This window comes from Saccopteryx bilineata, chromosome 7, assembly GCF_036850765.1.
Source record: "Saccopteryx bilineata isolate mSacBil1 chromosome 7, mSacBil1_pri_phased_curated, whole genome shotgun sequence".
In the NCBI taxonomy this organism is placed as follows: domain Eukaryota; kingdom Metazoa; phylum Chordata; class Mammalia; order Chiroptera; family Emballonuridae; genus Saccopteryx; species Saccopteryx bilineata.
Genome location: NC_089496.1, coordinates 1088342 through 1107819, shown reverse-complemented (window position 1 = coordinate 1107819; position 19478 = coordinate 1088342). Strand labels below are relative to the sequence as shown.

Here is a 19478-nt window from a genome sequence, read left to right as displayed (position 1 = left end):
CATAGTCCCTATACTCAATAAGCATATGATTTTGTTGCAGTAGATAGGACATAAACACGCACCCACACACATACAACATATAATTTTATAATTTATAAATATAAAGGTTAAGGGCTCCAAAGTAGAACAGTGTCATCACAAGTCAGTGTGCAGGTTAAAGCTCCATCTGAGGAAAATTATCAATAAAAAAATCCCTTAAATTCTCCTGTAACATACACTGTTGTACCATTTGTCAATGAACTCATCACAGCCTGTTCTTCCTTAAGCCTGCTCTCAGATACCAACTGCTTAGCACCCAACTGGCTTGCATGTTAAAAGCCATGTTTTCTAAAAAACTAAGGTAGAATGCGTCTGATATGACTTCAGCTGATAATGATTTGAGAGTCAGAAGAATTTCTGTGATCTTGGAACCGCCTAAAAAGGCTTTGAGGAAAAAACCTTGAAAGATAGCCAGGGTTTGTAAGTGCTCCAGTGCTTACCAGTTCCTTCACAAATAGCAGGTTTGACAGGGTATGATAAACAATGAGATCAACCCTGGAAATAATATGCCTAAAGATATGCAGTGAAATATATTAGCCCAAGGATGGAGAGAGAGGTAAAGGAGCTAATTAAATAACAAAAACAAACAAACAAAGCAGTATGGTTTTCTGTACCCTGATATTTGTGCATGTCAGTGGCCCACCTATAAGAAAATCAGCTCCCTCATGCTCCCTGCCTAGCCTCTGCATTCAATTAGAGGTGGTAGAAGACTTCTGACCTCAGAAAAGAAAAAATTGCTGATACCCAAGAGAACACACACAGATGGAAGAAACAAAAAGAAACCAGTGTAATGCCTTTTCTTTATATAAGTCTCCTTCTCTTTGAATATTTATGTGAAATGTTGAGAACAGCGTAGTCTTATATATGATGAGACTGCAGTTCCTCTGGGAGAAAGGTCCTCAAATTTAAGTGCACAGCCAAGTGCTTGGCACTGTTATTTGAGAAAGTGAGACAGCAAGCAGGAAAAAGGTAGAGAGCCCGAGACTGTGGTGCACAGCACAACATTTCAACTCCAATTCAATGAGTGAGCATATTCATCCTACTATGTGGGAAGATCTAAAGCATGGGAATACTTAAGGCAGACACATAGTAACTTATAATGAAATCTCCCTTACCCTACATTATCAATTACATGAGCACAGTAGCACTGTGCAGAAATATTTATATTCAGATTTTTCTTTTATAAAAGGAACTTGAAGTTACCATGGGAACCTAGGGCTAAGTATAGTAATATGTATCTGATCTATTTATGACACATCCTTCTCTCTGCATTTGCAGACACTGTTGCTTTTTAGAAATTATTTGGAAAAAGTTCATGGTTTAAACTTGAGTTCCAAGTCTGTGTTTGTAAACAACATCTTAGAGGTACTCAATTCAATTTGTGATTCAATACTATAATACTGAGCACCTTCCATGCACCGCCATGTATAGGCTGAGCTGAGGATACCACGGTGAACAAGAGCCCTGCTCACATGGGGCTCACATATTAGTGGGAATGAAAGTGCACAGGGTTTCTTGCAATGACCCAGCTGAGACCATTCTTCTTCTATGGCTCTCAATACAGATTTGTAAAGGTGTAGGCAATGAACTGGGAACAACAGACTTAGATCCCAATCTCATCTCCACCAGGGCTAAATTTAAGACCATTAGCAATTCAACTAACTCTCTCCACATCTTATATTTCTCTTAATCTTTTTTAATTAAGTGAGAGGCAGGAAGACAGAAACAGACTTCCACATGTGCCCAACTGGGATCCACCCAGCAAGCCTCCTACTGGGCAATACTCTGCCCTTCTGGGGCTACTGCTCCATTGCTCAGCAACCAACCTATTTTTATCGCCTGAGGTGAGGCCATGGAGCCATCCTCACTGCTCTAGCCAATGCACTTGAACCAATCTAGCCATGGCTACAGAAAGGGAAGAGAGGAGAAAGAAAAAAGGGGAAAGGGAGGGATGGAGAAGCAGATGGTTGTTTCTCCTGTGTGCCCTGGCTGGAAATCAAACACAAGACTTACACACACTGGGCTGATGCTCTATGGCTGAGCCAACTGGCCATGGCCTCCTCTTAACCTTTAATAGAAAAATCTCTGCCTGTGGTATTGGAGTGTATATCTCATATTTTCATTGTTTTTGGTTAAGGGATAGCAACCACCCCTCGCACTGTCATGAGCTGTCAGGAAATGTTTCAAAAAGAGCATTCTAAAACAAGTCTACTCATGAAAATAATCAAAGAAACTTCCATTTTCTCAAGAGACCTGCTTCTAGGCAACTTATAATAATATCAGTATTAGAAATATTAATTTCAAAACTCATAGAAGACTTAGGAAAGTGTATTCTCTTGTATAAAAACATCTTTAAACACTGGCAATCATTATTTTTTATCTAATTACATTAAACTTGCTGAATGAAATATACTGATATATGCTTATCTCTGCTCCCTACAAACCTGCAAGAAAGTGAAGTTTCTAAAGGGAGCAGACAGTAAAGGAATAAAAATACAATAAGATGATAAAAATAAAGAGGGTAGAATTGAAAATAATAGATGTAGGTGTCAACAACTTTTTTAGAAGTTAGAAAACATAACAAGAGTTTTATTGACTTATCAAAGCAAAAACATCTGAAAGCTAAGGGCTACACAGGCAATGATAACAAGAAGAAAGCTGCTTTGAGCTGCAGAAATTCTCAGAACTGAAGGCACCAATATCTCCAAAAGCAAAAAATATATCTGCAAGCAAAAAAAATTAGTTGAGAATCTGTTTGAAAACAATTCCCTTCCACATGATGATAAGAGACAAGGAGGTAGTGTCTGACCAGGTGGTGGCACAGTGAATAGAGCGTCAGACAGGGATGTGGAGGACCCAGGTTCAAAACCCCGAGGTCGCCAGCTCGAGTATGGGCTCATCTGGTTTGAACAAGGCTCACCAGCTTGAGCCCAAGGTTGCTGGCTTGAGCAAGGGGTCACTCAGTCTGCTGTAGCCCCTGGTCAAGGCACATATGAGAAAGTAATCAATGAATAACTAAGGTGCCACAACAAAGAATTGATGCTTCTTATCTCTCTCTTTCCTGTCTGTCTGTCCATATCTGTCCCTCTTCTCTGTCTCTCTCTGGCTGTCTCACCAAAAAAAAAAAAAAAAAAAAAGAGAGAGAGAGAGAGACAAGAAGTATTGCCTCTGGTAAAATAGAAAAAAGGGAGATTACAGATTCAGGGACATCAAGCTCAGCAAATGGAAAGAAAGAAATTCTTAATGGAAACAGTGGACGTGTGAACAGCCTCATACTAAATGATGAAATCCATCTCGAGGATATTCCCTATCCAGACTGAAACCTAACCCCAGCTAACTCCCAACACCGCTGCCCTTTCCACTTGACCCACCACCCCCAGAGTCTAGCAGAGCCACTTGTGGAGGAGATACCTCATACGAGGACCATTACCCATATCATCTCAGCTGCTTCTTATATCTGCTTACTCTGGACTTGAAATTAGCTGGAATACAGCTTTTATGTGCAAAACAATAATTATTCTGTTATTAATAACACTAACAACATTTGCAGAACACTATAAGCTTTCCAAAATAATTTTCATAATACTCTCCTACTTGAATTGATCCAGAGCATAGCCCTACACAGTTGGCAAATGTCTTACCCCCACCTTATGGCCAATGCCCTATTTTAATCACCATCATCTGCAGCCTGGATGATAACCACCATCAGCCTAACTGGTGTGCCTCTTCTGCTCTTGCCCACATCTGTGACACTACACTATGCAGCCAGCTGTAACTATATCATCCCTGTTCAAACCCTGTGACAACATCCAATTGACCTGAGGAAAACGCCCATCACATAGCATAAGAAGCCTTTCTTGATTCATTCTCCATCTGATTCTCCAAGGGTTTGATTTCTTCTTTTTCCAAGTGAGATGAGGGGAGACAGATTCCCACATGTGCACTTATCAGGATCCACCCAGCAACCCTCCATCTGGGGCCAATGCTCTGCCCATTTGGGCCATGCTTGCAACTGAGCTATTTTTATCACCTGAGGTGGAGGCTCCATGGAACCATCCTCAGTACCCAGGGATGATGCACTCAAACCAATCAAGCTATGGCTATGGGAGGAAAAGAGAGAGAGGGAGAGAGAAGGGGGAGAAAAGGGGGAGGGGTGGAGAATCAGATGGTCACTTCTCCTGTGTGCCCTGACTGGGAATCGAACTTGGGATATCCACCCACCGGGCTGATGCTCTACCACTGAAAAAACCAGCCAGGGCCACCAAGTGTTATTTTTCAACCTCTTCATATATGAACTATTGAAACAATATTGCTACACTCTTCCTGGTACCCCCACCCCAGGCCCTGACTTTCTCTGCCTGGATGTTATCTCTGCTCATAACTTGTAAGAGCATAAGGAAATCTGCAGAATAATGAAGCACTGTGGAACAGGTTTTCCTTCAGGCCATCCCTGACATTTACAAGACAAAGGCAAAGGTATAAATTGAGATGCCCCATCCTTTTCTACATCCATCTTACTCCTTAAACGGTTTCGTCACATACAAGTGGTGGCCCCAGCTGCACATCTACGGTCTGTCAGTGTGCCTCGCACAATAACACAGCCTGCAATCAGGAGGATGCACCTGGGAAAAGCCCGTGAACACCCTGGAAGCAGACCTGGACCTTATAAGAATGTAATTCCAAAGTTCTGTATAAAAATGTGGTTAAAAGGGGGGGGGGGGGGGAGGACAAGACTTCCCGGTGGGCACATCTCCTTGGCCCACGGACTAACCAGGGAGAGAAATACAGCTGGAGAAGGACCAAAGTGGTGCTCTCTAAAGCAGAGACCAAGGTAAGATGCCCTCTTGCTTAGTAAAGATGATGCTGATCTCTATCACGTAACTACATCCAAGCTAATGTACAGCAAGAAAGGTATTTACCACTCATAAGAGAACTTCCTATGGTATTTACAACTCATAAGGTAACACAGAGGACAAGATCCAGAGTGTAAGCCCTGTACCAGGGTAAGCCCTGAACGAGGGTAAGCCCTGTACTAGCATAAGCACTGTACGAAGGTAAGCCCTGTACCAGGGTAAGCCCTGTACCAGCGTAAGCCCTATACGAGGGTAAGTCCTGTACCAGCGTAAGCCCTGTACCAGGGTAAGCCCTGTATGAGCGTAAGCCCTGTACCAGCTTAAGCCCTGTACCAGCGTAAGCCCTGTACCAGCGTAAGCCCTGTACGAGGGTAAGCCCTGTACCAGGGTAAGCCCTGTACCAGCGTAAACCCTATTCCAGCGTAAGCCCTGTACGAGGGTAAGCCCTGTTCCAGCGTAAGCCCTGTACGAGGGTAAGCCCTGTTCCAGCGTAAGCCCAGTACCAGGGTAAGCCCTGTACGAGGGTAAGCCCTGTACCAGCGTAAGCCCTGTACGAGGGTAAGCCCTGTACCAGTGTAAGCCCTGTACCAGCGTAAGCCCTGTAGGAGGGTAAGCCCTGTACCAGCGTAAGCCCAGTACCAGGGTAAGCCCTGTACCAGCGTAAACCCTGTACCAGGGTAAGCCCTGTACCACGGTAAGCCCTGTACGAGGGTAAGCCCTGTTCCAGCATAAGCCCTGTAGGAGGGTAAGCCCTGTACCAGCGTAAGCCCAGTACCAGGGTAAACCCTGTACCAGCGTAAACCCTGTACCAGGGTAAGCCCTGTACCACGGTAAGCCCTGTACCAGGGTAAGCCCTGTACGAGGGTAAGCCCTGTTCCAGCGTAAGCCCTGTACCAGGGTAAGCCCTGTACCAGGGTAAGCCCTGTACCAGCGTAAGCCCTGAATCAGTGAGCAGATACAGGAAGGATTCTGCCACAAAGAGATTAAAGACAAATGAGAAGAAGAGTCCAATGGGGTAAAGAGAACAAGGACCTGACAACACACATTGCTTTCATAATCTGGCTCAGTAAAGGGTAAACTCTGCATCTGAATCTAGCTCAGCCACTGGCAGAGTTCAGCCAGAAAAGACTGATAAAAATACAATTTAAATTCAAAAGCTAATAATTGTCAATGGTGCTACTTCAAACTGAGCTTTCCTGAATGTCTACAGAAACAGCATAGGTGATAAGTGGCTCTGAAAATTTTGACATCCAAATCACGTTTTTGTTTGCAGAGTTTGTGAGCTAACTAAAAATAAGCTCATTATTTAAGTTCTTTTGCACTCAACTGACCCTTCAAGAATGTCTCAAACTAACAAAATTCTTTTTTCTTTTACAGAGACAGTGAGAGAGTCATAGAGAGGGATAGATAGGGACAGACAGGAATGCAGAGAGATGAGAAGCATCTATCATCAGTTTTTCATTGCAACACCTTAGTTGTTCACTGATTACTTTCCCGTATGTGCCTTGACCGCGGGCCTTCAGCAGACCGAGTAACCCTATGCTCCAGCCAGCGACCTTGGGTCCAAGCTGATGAGCTTTGCTCAAACCAGATGAGCCAGCACTCAAGATGGCGACCTTGGGGTCTCGAACCTGGGTCCTCTGTATCCCAGTCCGATGCTCTATCCACTGCACTTTTCCTTGTCAGGCTGACAGAACTTTTTTAATAGTATCCTCCTCAAAACACCTATTGTCATAACTACACTCCTAGAAAATAAAATATCTACTTAAAGATTTTCTTTTTAATCAAAAAGAGTAGATACCTGTTGTTCTGTGTGGCTCACACCCTTTCCCCATTCCTTCAGTTAACACTATGTCTCTTGACCTCATCACACTTTGGAGAACTATTCTGATAGCCCATGCCATTCTGACTGGGCAGCCAATCACTAGATGCCAGGCCCTAATATGAACATGCCACCTGGCCAGCTTTAACAAGCTACTCATTAGTGTTAGCCAAGATGGCACCCAGTACAGCCTCTCTTTCCCATGCTACACAGAACACGAAAAGCAAGGCTCGACAAAATGAATAATAGTGGGTGGACTGGGGAAAAGAGTCAAAATTTGAATAATGACTAGCACAATGGTAGTGAGCACACTGGGTTTTCTTCTTCCTTTATCTCCTGTCGTTGAGCTAAAGGTAGGCCAAATCAGGGAGCTGTTCAGTAGGTGTGGACGGCAAAACTGCAAGAGTCCCCTCTTCCTGGTCAGAGACCAGGACAAAGCATCCAGTTATTAACTGGATAATGGTGGTAGTGAGGGAGAGGGCCCATGCGCTTCTCCTTGTCTCTTCCAAGGTCAACACCAGTGGTAGAACTACACTGATGCCACCGCAGTGACACAGGCACTTAATCCCCCAAGAGAAAACCTGTCTCTCTGGATAAAGAGACTGGAATAAAGGGCCCCTGCTGTACAGATTTCTGCAGAACATTCTTGCTGTTTTCTCATTCTTTCTCTTGTCACTTCACCCCAGTGGGATGGAATTGCTGAAAAGTATGGAGGCTAACACTATACAGTCATCCATCTTTCTAGCCAGAGGAAATATATATATAGGAATCCCTAAGAAAATATCCCAGAGCAGTGAAGTAGATGGATGGCTTTTCTAACTCTGCCTATGAACCAGCGCAAGCCCCAGGCTCACCCTCAAGCTGGGCATGTGTGGGACAGAATCAGAGAAGCACAGCCCAGTCACAGAGAACTCAACTACAGCACAAACCACCCCTCCCTCTAAACCTGGTGGCTCAGGCAAGGGCTGACAACTCCTCCCATCCCCAATAAACAATAACAAAACTTTAAAAACTAAATCCTGGAACCACCACACACTGCAGGTGATATGTGGGCTGAACCTAAGCAGGTCAACTGCCCACTAAAACAAACAGAAACTACAGAGGGTTTAAAAAGAACCCAGACTTTCAAAACATAACTATTTTAATTGAGGTATAATCAACATATAACATTATATTAGTTTCAGGTGCACAACATAAAGATTCAATATTTGCTGATCTTGTGAAATGATCACCACCAAAAGTCTAGTAAATATTATCACCAGGTATAATTTTGTTCCTTGTGATGAGCACTTTTAAGATCTACTCCCTTAGCAACTTTCAAATATGCAAAATATTATTATTAACTATAGTTGCCATGCCATATATTATATCCCCAGAATTTATTTTATACCTGAAAATTTGTACCTTTTGATCACCTTCACCCATTTTACCCACCCACCCCCACCCTCTGCCTCTGACAACCACCAATTTGTTCTCTGTACTATGAACCTGACAACATAGTATTTTAAATGTCCAGAATACAACCCAAAATTATTTGATGTATAAAGAATCAGGAAAATCTGACTAATACTCAAGAGAAAGACAATCACCAGATGAAAACCCTTTAAATGCACAAATATTAGAATTATCAAACAAAGAATTTAAAGCAGCTATTATAACCACCCCTCATGAAGCAAAGATGCTCCAAGGCCGGAGGTACCCACGGTTCTCATATTTTCACCAATTCTTTGAGATACCCCAGAAATACCTCTAATAAACCCCGTTTTCTAGCTTAAACCGATTTGAATTGGTGCAGCACCTGCAACTGAGGGTGCTGACAAATAGTTGAGATACGGGCTAATTCTATAAAACCAACAGACATTCACGTACGTCTCAAATCCCAGATCAGGTAGATGACTGTGGTGGCGACATGAGCTGCTACCAATTACCAGTTAACTAACATCCACTAGTCACTGTGCTAAGTTCTTTATGAATGACTCACTGCTGTCCCCCATTTTACAAGATAAGAGTTGTTCAAAATAAGGCAACTAGCAAAGATTTCAATAACCTCTCAACATCATACAGCTGATCTATATAGCAGAGCTAGGATTAGAACCTGTATGCCTAATTCCAAAGCGTGTCATTGTGACCATTATAGTTCCTTTGATGGATTGTGGGAGGTAATGATAAATCTCAAAACCTTATAAGCAGAAATCAGAATAAAAACTGATGCATGACCACCCCTCTCTGAACTCCACTGAATGCAGACTGTGGCAGCAGCAACTCCTTTAACCCATTCCCCCACCTCCCTGTGCTCTCAGGACCACCTCACTGTCCCATGTCCAAAAGAACCAGTGACCTCAAAGTAAATCTAAAAATAATTCTGCACAGCTACTTGCTCCAAAATATCTTTATTTTCTACCATAAATCTGTTAATTATTTAGCTTGGTTGGTTTTCCTCATATCTTGGTTTTAAAATAATACTTACTATTTAGTTTTTTGATTACACAAGCAGTACATGTTCAGTGCAATAAGTTTAGAAAATAAGGGAAAACATAAAATTTATATCTACTATATTCCCATCAACCAGAAATAACCACTGTTAGGATGTCAGTCATATTTTTAGGCAGATTTACTTGTTAAAATTGATAGATTACACTGGGGAACAAAATTTTTGTTGCATCCACAAAAACACTCGTTCTTACCTAATTTGAGTGTGCTGATCTCAAATCTGACATTACTTTTTCTCTGTAAGCTACAGTGTTGTTGTTTTTTTTGCAATTCAAGATTTTAGGTTTTCATCTTATTGTAAATTTTTCAACATTTAGTTTAACATAATGAAGTAGCATGTCTTCTTGGGCATCATCTTTGTGAAAATATAATAATTTATATAATGCAGTAAATACACTAATACACTAAAAGATATGATTGCATCAGAATTTGTCTACAATTTAGAAATAGAACATATTAAGACACTTATTTTAATCATAAAATTTGCACAAAACTTAAATTCTATTCAGGCAAAAATTTGTGTTTGTAGCTCTTGCGTTCATGTACTTGTTGAGGACAATCTCGTTTGATGCTCAGGCAGTAGTCTGCCATCATTTAGAGCTGTCAAGAAATAGCCACCATTCTGTTGGACTGTAAGTGGTAATACCTAGCTGGCTGAGAAGACTACTGATATCATGACAGTAAACAAAGTGTTTGTCTTCAGAAAAAAAGTCCACAAAAATTTGTTCACACTTCCTGAAATGGGATACTTTAGCTGACTGGTGAAGTACATTCTTTTCTTGAAGCTTGGAGTCTAATAACTCAGCTGCTTTCTTTGATAGGCCCAAATCTCTTACTAAGTCATTCGATTTGGGTTGGCTAAACTGCTGAGGGGTTAATGACTGCTTGGCAGCAGCAGAAGAGCCTTCAGATTCTACAACCATTTCCTCATACATCTTATCAAAATGCACTTGATCACCATGTTCACTTTCTTTGTCCTTAGAAGAAATAAAACCATTGAAAACTAGAACCGGGAGTGTCTCAGAGTGTGGGATAGGTCATATTGCTGAAGGAATATTAGGATATGCAATCATATGCTGTTTTTTCTTGCTGATGCCCTTTATATGGATCAGACAGAAATAACAGTCACTGCTGTGGTCCTTAGGTTCACGCCAAACCATGGGAATACCAAAAGGCATTCTTTTGCATTTTCCTTTTGTCTAGTCACGAAGCATTTCTGCACAATTATGACACACAATATGAGGAGCCCAATTCTTGTCTTGATCGTCAAGGGGAACTTGAAAATAGGCAATATATGCACGTGTCACAAATGATGAAATATGGCACCTTTGACATTGAAGTGTGTAATAGCCACTTATATAACAGAAGGTGTCAGGGCTATTACATTTACGTCTACTCGAAGAAGCCATGATTCAATCTTAAAACAAAATAAGAGGGTGTTTTTATCAGATAATAATTTTTTACATTTAAAAACAACTATAATTATGTAAAAGTGATGTTTGTAAAACATTAGTTGTTTTGTGGTTATGTTCAATCCAAGCGTCATTGCCCTTTAATTCCAATTTAAAAACCAATGCATGCCATAAACTGTAACAAAAAGAAATTAAAATTGCATAAAAACTAGAGCATGCACCAAAAAACGGATTTCAGATTTGGGATCAGAGATGCAGAAATATATATATAGAAAAAGTTCTAAAACCTCATGCAACAGAAAATAAAAAAAAATTGTTCCCCAGTTTTATTTATATTGTCAAGTTTTTATTATGAAAGTAATAAATGGTTGCTCTAGAGAAATTAGAATATACAGATAAGGATGCAGGTTTTTTCTGCAGCTTTCCCTTGATTCATATTTTTAAAAGCAATATCCAACATAGTAATGCCAAATGAGAAAATGAAATGTTTTTATCTTCACAAATATAATACACTTCTCTGCACCTAGGGATGAATTAAGACAAAAAATAAAGGCACACCAGTTCAAAATTACAAAGTCTATATAGTTGCTTCTCCCTCCCCAATACTGGGGATATCTTTCCTTTGTAGGAAAAATAAATATTTTCTCAGCACTCTCTCACACACTTCTCATGATATAGCTCAGAAACGTTAAGTGGACAGATTATTCCTGGTCTAAGAAGGAAACTGAAATGCCCTTAATTCTGATCCCAGACCCACCATTCTCCAGTAGCGTCCCTTCAGAAAACCACCTGACATCTATGAGCCTCAATTTTCTTTTCTATCAAAGTAATAAAAATATACTATTCTTCTCTCCTTACCTTGTAGGACTGTAAGAATAAATTAACTTAAATCACTATACAAATATGAGATAATCACTAAGACACATGATAATATTTAGGTTTGCTTCCCAGGGAAATCTTGCTGACTTACTATATTTCAGGCCACACACTCACTGGGCACTGGATAACAAGGACTGTAACCTCTTTAGCTCACTGCAGTTTACAAAGATGTTTTACTTATACATTCTGATTTGATCTTCACAGCAACAATGTGAGGGAGGTAGTACCTCATTTCCTCAATTCTGAGAGGCAAATTTGAAGATTTCTGAGATTCATACCAAAAGAAACTTGTAACTAGCTGTGCAGAATGAAGGAACTCCCAGCCTGTGCCTGTGCAAATTTACCAACAGGTCAATTATCCATTCATTTGATTATCACTTCAACCGAGTTATATGTATCCCAAGAGTTAAATGTTAGCTTTATTTATTGCTTACATTAAAAAAAACAAACAAAAAAATACAAAAAAATCTTACACAATGATGTGGCACAGAAACCAAAATGAATCTGCACAAGGCACCTTTCCCAGCAGAGGTGATGCAATTAGAGGGGTGGAAGTCAAAATTCCCCAAGAACAGCCCACAGAAGTTAAAAGCTAGAACAGAACTACTTCATGCACCTTGAAGGACTATCACTCAGATTTTATTTGTCAAACATGTCTTAATAACTCTAAAGAGACAGTTAATTATAAGTGACAAACCATGACTATAACCTAGCAGAAAAAAACTTTTAGGAACATTTATAAAACAAGGCTCAAATCATGTACATTACGAAATACAAATTTAAAAAAAACATAAAAATAGGAAATAGGAGGCCACAGTTAAGTGGTCTTTCTGCAGTTTTCCCTGATTCATAGTCCAGCTCTCTAAGACTGATTGATTAGTATGGACAGTTGACCCTTGAACAACATGGACTGGAACTATGTCAATCCACTTATACACGAACTTTTTCCAATGACTATGTAGTTGGCCCTTCATATCCTGTTTTGCCATCTGGAGAATCAACCAGCCAAGGATGGAAAACAGTATTTCAGCTCCATGACTGGGAATCTGTGGATGGGGAGAGCAGACTGTAGGAACTGCCCCATGCCATCTTATATAAAAGACTGAGCATCTCTGGATTTTGTTATCCGCAAGGGAGTCCTGGAACAAATTCCCTATGGACACCATGGGAGGACTGTGATTAAGTTTTATAGTAGTCAAAAGGTATATGCAGATTTGAGACTGCATGAGGGTCAGAACCCCTAACGCAGGGGTCGGGAACCTTTTTGGCTGAGAGAGCCATGAACGCCACATATTTTAAAATGTAATTCCGTGAGAGCCATACAACGACCCATGTACCTTACGCATTATCCAATAAAAATTTGGTGTTGTCCCAGAGGACAGCTGTGATTGGCTCCAGCCACCCACAACCATGAACATGAGCAGTAGGAAATGAATGGATTGTCATACATGAGAATGTTTTATATTATTAACGTTATTATTTTTTTTATTAAAGATTTATCTGCAAGCCAGGTGCAGCCATAGGTTCCTGACCCCTGCTCTAACCTCAACATTATCCAAAAGTCATCTGTAAACTGGCAGATGCCTAAACCCTGTTCAGCCAGGGCATGAGCTGGCAAGAGAAAAGCCTTGGTGACTAAAGCCAAAATGTAAAGACATGCATGAGAGTAGGATAATAAAAGAGGAAAGCTGCAGACACAAATGTCATGGAAGGCAAGACAGTGGCTGCGTCAGGTCAATACAAACCAGGATGTGGACTGCATGTTTAGAAAAGAATCATATCACCCAGATTCACAAACCGCTGATACAAGTAATTCACAGAATGCTTAAATATTTCAGCTGAAGGCACAGACTCGGTCATGGACACAGATATTAAAGAAAAATGATATATAATTAAGTAGTTACATTTATACTATTGTTGGTAGGGGGAAAAAATGTTGTATATTAACACAACAAAGAGTTCTCCCACCCCTCAAAGAAGTTAATAAACCTTTGGTGCATTTTAAAAGAAATGGTGCTTCAGAATTGAGGAAATATGGTATTGTGAGAAATTTGAGACTCAAGATTTCTGAGCATCAGCAGCATGCAGAACGGCAAAGCTAGAAGCCAAAAATAGCACAAAATTCTGTCTTCATGATCTCCCAGCTACTAATGTTAGTAATTTACTTATTAAGATGCATTATGAGCACTTCCTCTTTTATTACTTGAATTTTAGAATCTTCTTTTATTACTTGCTTTTAGTACTTAGCACTTCCTAGCTCAGCGGGATCCCAACCCCTCAGCAGGTTTTTTGTACTTTTTCCCTAGTCAGCTCACTTTCCTATTCTCCTCACAATTCTAAAATTCACACTAGAATTTTCAAGCACTATACCAAAGCTCAGGCCCTTCCCTCTCAACATATAACCATGTCTTCTACCACAACAGAAAAGTTCAAATTGTGTTCCTCCTTCTGGATGTGGCTGTGCGTACACAAACTCACTGGCCTGTTTGCCTACTTCCCTCCTGCCTCAGGTGACCATGCAGTCTCAAATCTCCTCTGCTTCTCACACTCATTCTATTAAACTTCCTGCCTCTCCCTTGCTTCTGTTATGTCTCTCTCTCTGGCTCTCCTCTCAGTCTATACATTAGTCATATCTCTCCCATTATTAAAAAAAAAAATCTCCACTGACCCTGTGTTTTGGTCATTTGCTCTTCAGATCCGTTCTCCACCCAAACTTACCCCAGCTTTAGCCCAGAGAGACGGACCTCTCTAGACTATTTACCTCAAGCTCCTTGGTGCTCTGAATTCTGGTGTGTTCATCCAATCAGAGGCACTAGAAGGAAGGAGGACAGAAGGAAAGTTATCTCCTCCCCACTGTCCACAGCTTTCATAACACCATTCCTCCCTGTTGGCCTGCTCAGGCCTATCAGTGTTCACACCTTCCTGATCTGTTCCCTCAGAATCAGTCCACTCTCCGTAAGGAGTTTCTTGATTAAACTCTATTCAGTTGAACTTTTTTTTTATGCTGTTTCCTGCTACAACTCCTGCATCTCAGGCTCCCCTCCAGCTCTTTCCCATGTCTCCCAACCACACTTCCTGAAAGAGACATCTGTACTCAGACCTGGAGGGTATCATGTTCAGCAAAATAAGTCAGAAAGAAAAAGACAAGTCCCATATAACATCATTTATATGCGAATCTAAAGGACAGTATAACCAAACAAACAAAACAGAAACAGACTCACAGACACAGAGAACAGACTGATGGTTCCAGATGGGCAGGGGAGCTGGGGAGCTGCATGAAAGAAGTGAAGGAATTACAAACACAAATTGCTAGTTACCAAACAGTCATGGGGATGTAAAATGTACAGCACAGAGAATATAGTCAATACTGAAATAACTATGTGTGGTGCCAGGCGGCGCTAGACTCACCAGAGGGTCACTTTTGTCGGGAGCCGACCCACAACTGCTGGCTGACAAGGTCACAGAAGAAGACCCACAACTGCTGGCTGACAAGGTCACAGCAGAAGAAGATCAAAAACTGCTGATTGACAAAGTCACAGCAGAGAAGACCAATGGCTGTGGGGTGACAAAGTCACTGCAGTGAAGACCAATGGCTGTGGGGTGACAAAGTCACCACAAAGGATGGGCACAACGATACTCCCCCCCTTTGACTTTTTGAATTAATCTGGCCTTATATCCCCCCCCTTTTCTGGGTGTGTGCTATTATTTGTGGCACAGGGATAATAGTACCGTGCTTTCCCTGTAGATTCGTAGTGATTTCTTTGGAAATGAAACAGAGGGTGTGAGTTCCACAGAAAAGCCTGTAAGCCCCTTGAACTGGGCTCATAGACATAAGAGGCTGGCTATGATATCCCTCGTAAAGGGTTAAGTCTGTAGGAGAATTCCTTCTTAATCATGTTAAAAAGAATAGATTGTGACTTGTGAATGGGTAGGAAGCAGTGGCCGTGCACAGAGCACCCTTAGGCCTTCACTTAACATTTTCCTCCCTAGCCTTTTCATGTTGATAAGTAGAGAAACATTCCTTTCTTCTTTGATCTGCAAATAGTGGTATATTCTGAGAAGAATAGAGTCAGAACTTAACTAGTGTTTAAATATAATAAATAAGTAATATTTGATTAGACAATAGTATCTTAGGTAAGGTATAGTAGAATGGCCCATTGTGTGGCCTAGGATGAGAGCATAGTCAGCAAGATAAGAAGGTTTTACTAAGAGAATTGTCTTTTGACTAAAGGCAATTGCTAGGCTTTCTCAATGAGATGTTTTCATGAGATTTAAACATGTAGGGAAATCCATGGAATGTCTTCTGTTGCTTCTGGGCTATCTTGCAAGTGCACTCTGCATATCTTTGGGTGAAAGATATTCTTGATGTTATGTTAATTTCTTTAGAGGCAAGCCTTTTAGAATCTTGTGAGAAAAAGTAGGACACTGCATAAACCCAAGGCCATTTACCTGAGCAAGCGGTGGTCCATTGTTGTCGTCTGCTAATCTCTCTCTGCCCCTTAACTCACAACAGTTAAGTTAGTTAACTTTTAGAACTAATACTCTAAAAGCTTTTACTAATGTCGTTATCGCTATTCAAGTTATTTTGTATTTTGAATAATTTGCTACCTGATTTGTGACTCATAGATGTAAATTAACTGTTATCCGGAAACATGAAAACATAGTGAAACAAAAGTAATAATTAACACCATGTGATTGTGTGCGTGTATAAAAAGGGAGCTATACTAGCATTTTGGTAGAGATGCCTGGCAGTAAATGCTAACTGGAGAATAAAGAGAAAGAAAAGAATTCGGCTCTCTCACTCCATTTTCGCCGACGCCGTCTCCTCCTGTGGGACCCCTGAATCCCCGCCAGGGCTGGACCCCGGCACACTTTGTAAATTATATAAATGTCTAACCCAGGGGTCGGGAACCTTTTTGGTTGAGAGAGCCATGAATGTCACATATTTTAAAATGTAATTCTGTGAGAGCCATACAACGACCCATGTACGTTATGGATTATCCAATAAAAATTTGGTGTTGTCCCAGAGGACAGCTGTGATTGGCTCCAGCTATCCACAACCATGAACATGAGCGGTAGGAAATAAATGGAGTGTAATGCATGAGAATGTTTTATATTTTTAACATTATTTTTTTTTACTAAGGATTTGTCTGTGAGCCAGATGCAGCCATCAAAAGAGCCACATCTGGCTCGCGAGCCATAGGTTCCCGACCCCTGGTCTAATCACTATGCTGTACACCTAAAAATAATATAATACTGAATGTCAACTGCAATTGAAACAAAAAAATGTTTAAAAGAGAAGTCTATACTCATTATCTCCCATTATTGTCTCTCATTTACCCTTCTACTCACTATGATCTGGTTCTGTCCCCCATGAAGCCACTAAACGTACCTCTCAAGTAGAGGATTTAGGACCATTTGAAATTTGGCCTTGCTTACTGTCCAGCCATACCTCCCACCATCTGCCATTGAGCTGTGTGCTCCAGCCATAACACAAGCCCCTACATATCTTGGGCCTCTTATAGGATCCCCTTTGCCTGAAGAGTCCCTTTCTGCTTTGGCACGTCATGAACTCCTAGTCACTGTACAAGCCATACCTCCGGAAGCTCTTCCTTCTTGGGGTGCTTCCTTTAGTCACCCACCCCCCATTCCCCAGAATTAAGTATTTTTCACTTGCATCCCCAGTCCTTAGCACTCATCACATTATATCACTGTGGTTTACCTGTAATCCCACCAAATGATTATCATTTTCATTAAAGAATGGTCCCTGAGTCCCCAGATCTGGAGGCAAAAGCTTATGTGACAGCATTTTGTTGAGAAGACAATTCTCGGAGAGCGGAAGTGAGACAGGAAAGGAGATGCAGGCAACAGAAGAGAGGGTGTCACCGACGCAGCTTCCTAATCAAGTGAACACTGAGACTTGCTCAATGTCCTCAGACAGCCACTATAAAGCTACTGGGTCTTCAAACAGCCAGCCCAGAAGTAGGAAGAAAGAATAATTTATCTATGGATTCCCTTTTCTCCTTCATTCAAGTCTAGCCACATGGGATGTTAACTCGCACACCTTGCAGGCTACACAGATGTGAGTACTGAGGAGGTTCCACTCTGTCTTAGTGGCAACAAGGAAACCTCAGGGCTCAGACAAGGGGCATGAGCAGGAAGATGCTATCGGGTTCTTCCTTCAACAGCATCCTGACTGCTCCTGAGACAAGTCATCCACAACTATGAGAGCCGCAGAGGTCAGCTCTTGTCAATCTACAAGATAAGCGCATAGATCTGAGGTGATTCATAAACTGAATGTGGGCCCAAATTAGTACAGTCAGACATCACTTAACAATAGAGATATGTTCTAAGAAATGTGTCGTTAGGTAAATTCACCCTTTACACTGACCAAATGTTCATACTTGCAACCATAGTAACCATTCTCTGAAGAACCAGAGCAGCTCTCCAACATTACAGTAATGTTCATCCTCACATTCCCTCACACTCATACTACTTTTATGTCACTCATTGTACAATATTTAGGTAAGCCCAAAATTATGGACCCTAGACAAAAGAGCAAAAAGAACTCCTACAGTCCCTTTTTTGGTAAGAAATCTAAACCACCTGTGATCTAGCTACCCAACCATGGTGTTTAAACTAAACAAATAAGGAAGAATTGTTAATTAGCTGTTTTTTCAACCTTAAAGCAGAAAAACTAGCTGTGTCCACAACTTAATTCAACTACCATGGTGTTTTCCAGAGTCCTTGATAATAATGAATGAAATCTCCGTCCACAGAGTAGTCACATCTTTCACTTAGTTCAATCCACTAGGAACCTATGGCTTGAAGGCATCTTCAAATGATATCTCCTCCCCCTCAGGCAAGATGATATCAAAAAGACAGGTGTGGTGACGTCACGGAAATGGCGCCGTGAGCAGCGCGTCCGACAGATCTCCCCTAAATCACAACAAATTTATCAACTAGAAACAGAAAAATTTATCCTCGGAGCATTCCGGAGTTCCACACAAACTGATAGCGAAAGGACTGTTATCACTTGAATCTGAGAGACGAGGGTGTGGAGGAATCTACCGCAGCGACATTCAAGCCGCGAGGAAGTGCGCCTGTGGTGAGTCAGCCCACATTTGGGAGCCGCGAGCCGCTGCGCGCGCGCCCGGTCCGGTTGGGCACCGCTAACGTTCCCAGCGGCCCGCACACAGCGAGTGAGAGTCGCCAGCCACCGGTGCCCGGAGCACCCCATTCGTGCGCGTGCCTTGGGCATTCCACGCGCCCAGGGCGCCCTGCTGGCCCGCACACCCAGGTGCTCCATTATCCGGCGCCTGGTGCGATCCAGCCGCCAGCGGCAGGGTGAGCGGGAGAGGCTTGGGAGATTCTCTCCGTGGGTGGGGCACCTCACCCAGCCATTCAAGCTAACAATCAAGCGTTGGGGGAGGGGGCGCCCAGTCAGCCTAAAATACCTTCGGAAGCACAGCTGCGACCCAATCACTGAAATTAGCTTAACCCATGAAATCTGCGCACCCTCGGTTCTAATTGATAAGATCTCTCTCAGTTCAGCGATCCAAGACAAGAGGCGGGATATTTTTTAGTGCCTCTCGCTAAAGGGGCGGGGGCAACTTCTGATTGATAGAGCCTCCATATTCAGGGATAAACGCTAACAAGAAGGACTTGGCAGATAATAAGATCTATACTACACTAGTCGCAAGCAGAGACTAGTGCCTCTTCTTCCCTGCAAAAACAGGCTACAAAGTGTGGAAAGCCTGGGTTGAGAGGTCCAACTAAATGATAGGCGCTGAACAGTCACCTTGACAACAATTGACTCCCACCCCCGCCTGATTACACTGGAGGCCCTGACTCTCAGAGCCTTTCCCAAAGCCTTGCACTGAGTGGGGATAGAGTGGGGATTTCCCAGCTCTTTGAGCCTCTTACTCCCCAGGCAGAAGCAGTTGCAGCCTTATAGCTGGATCACCAGGCTGCTAATTCAGA

The 19478-nt window shown here is 41.9% G+C and overlaps 1 protein-coding gene across 5 annotated transcripts in view; it reads right to left on the bottom strand.

Annotated features, from left to right (window-relative positions):
- ELAPOR2 (endosome-lysosome associated apoptosis and autophagy regulator family member 2) overlaps window positions 1–19478 on the bottom strand; it is a 302492-nt gene that overhangs the window by 132977 nt on the left and 150037 nt on the right. Inside the window, exon 2 of one of the 5 annotated variants that reach the window (XM_066240441.1) lies at window positions 14257–14307. The exons of the other annotated variants lie outside the window; for them this stretch is intronic. The gene's annotated coding sequence lies outside the window, so the exon portion shown is untranslated. The remainder of the gene's footprint in view (window positions 1–14256; window positions 14308–19478) is intronic. 5 annotated transcript variants of the gene reach the window in all.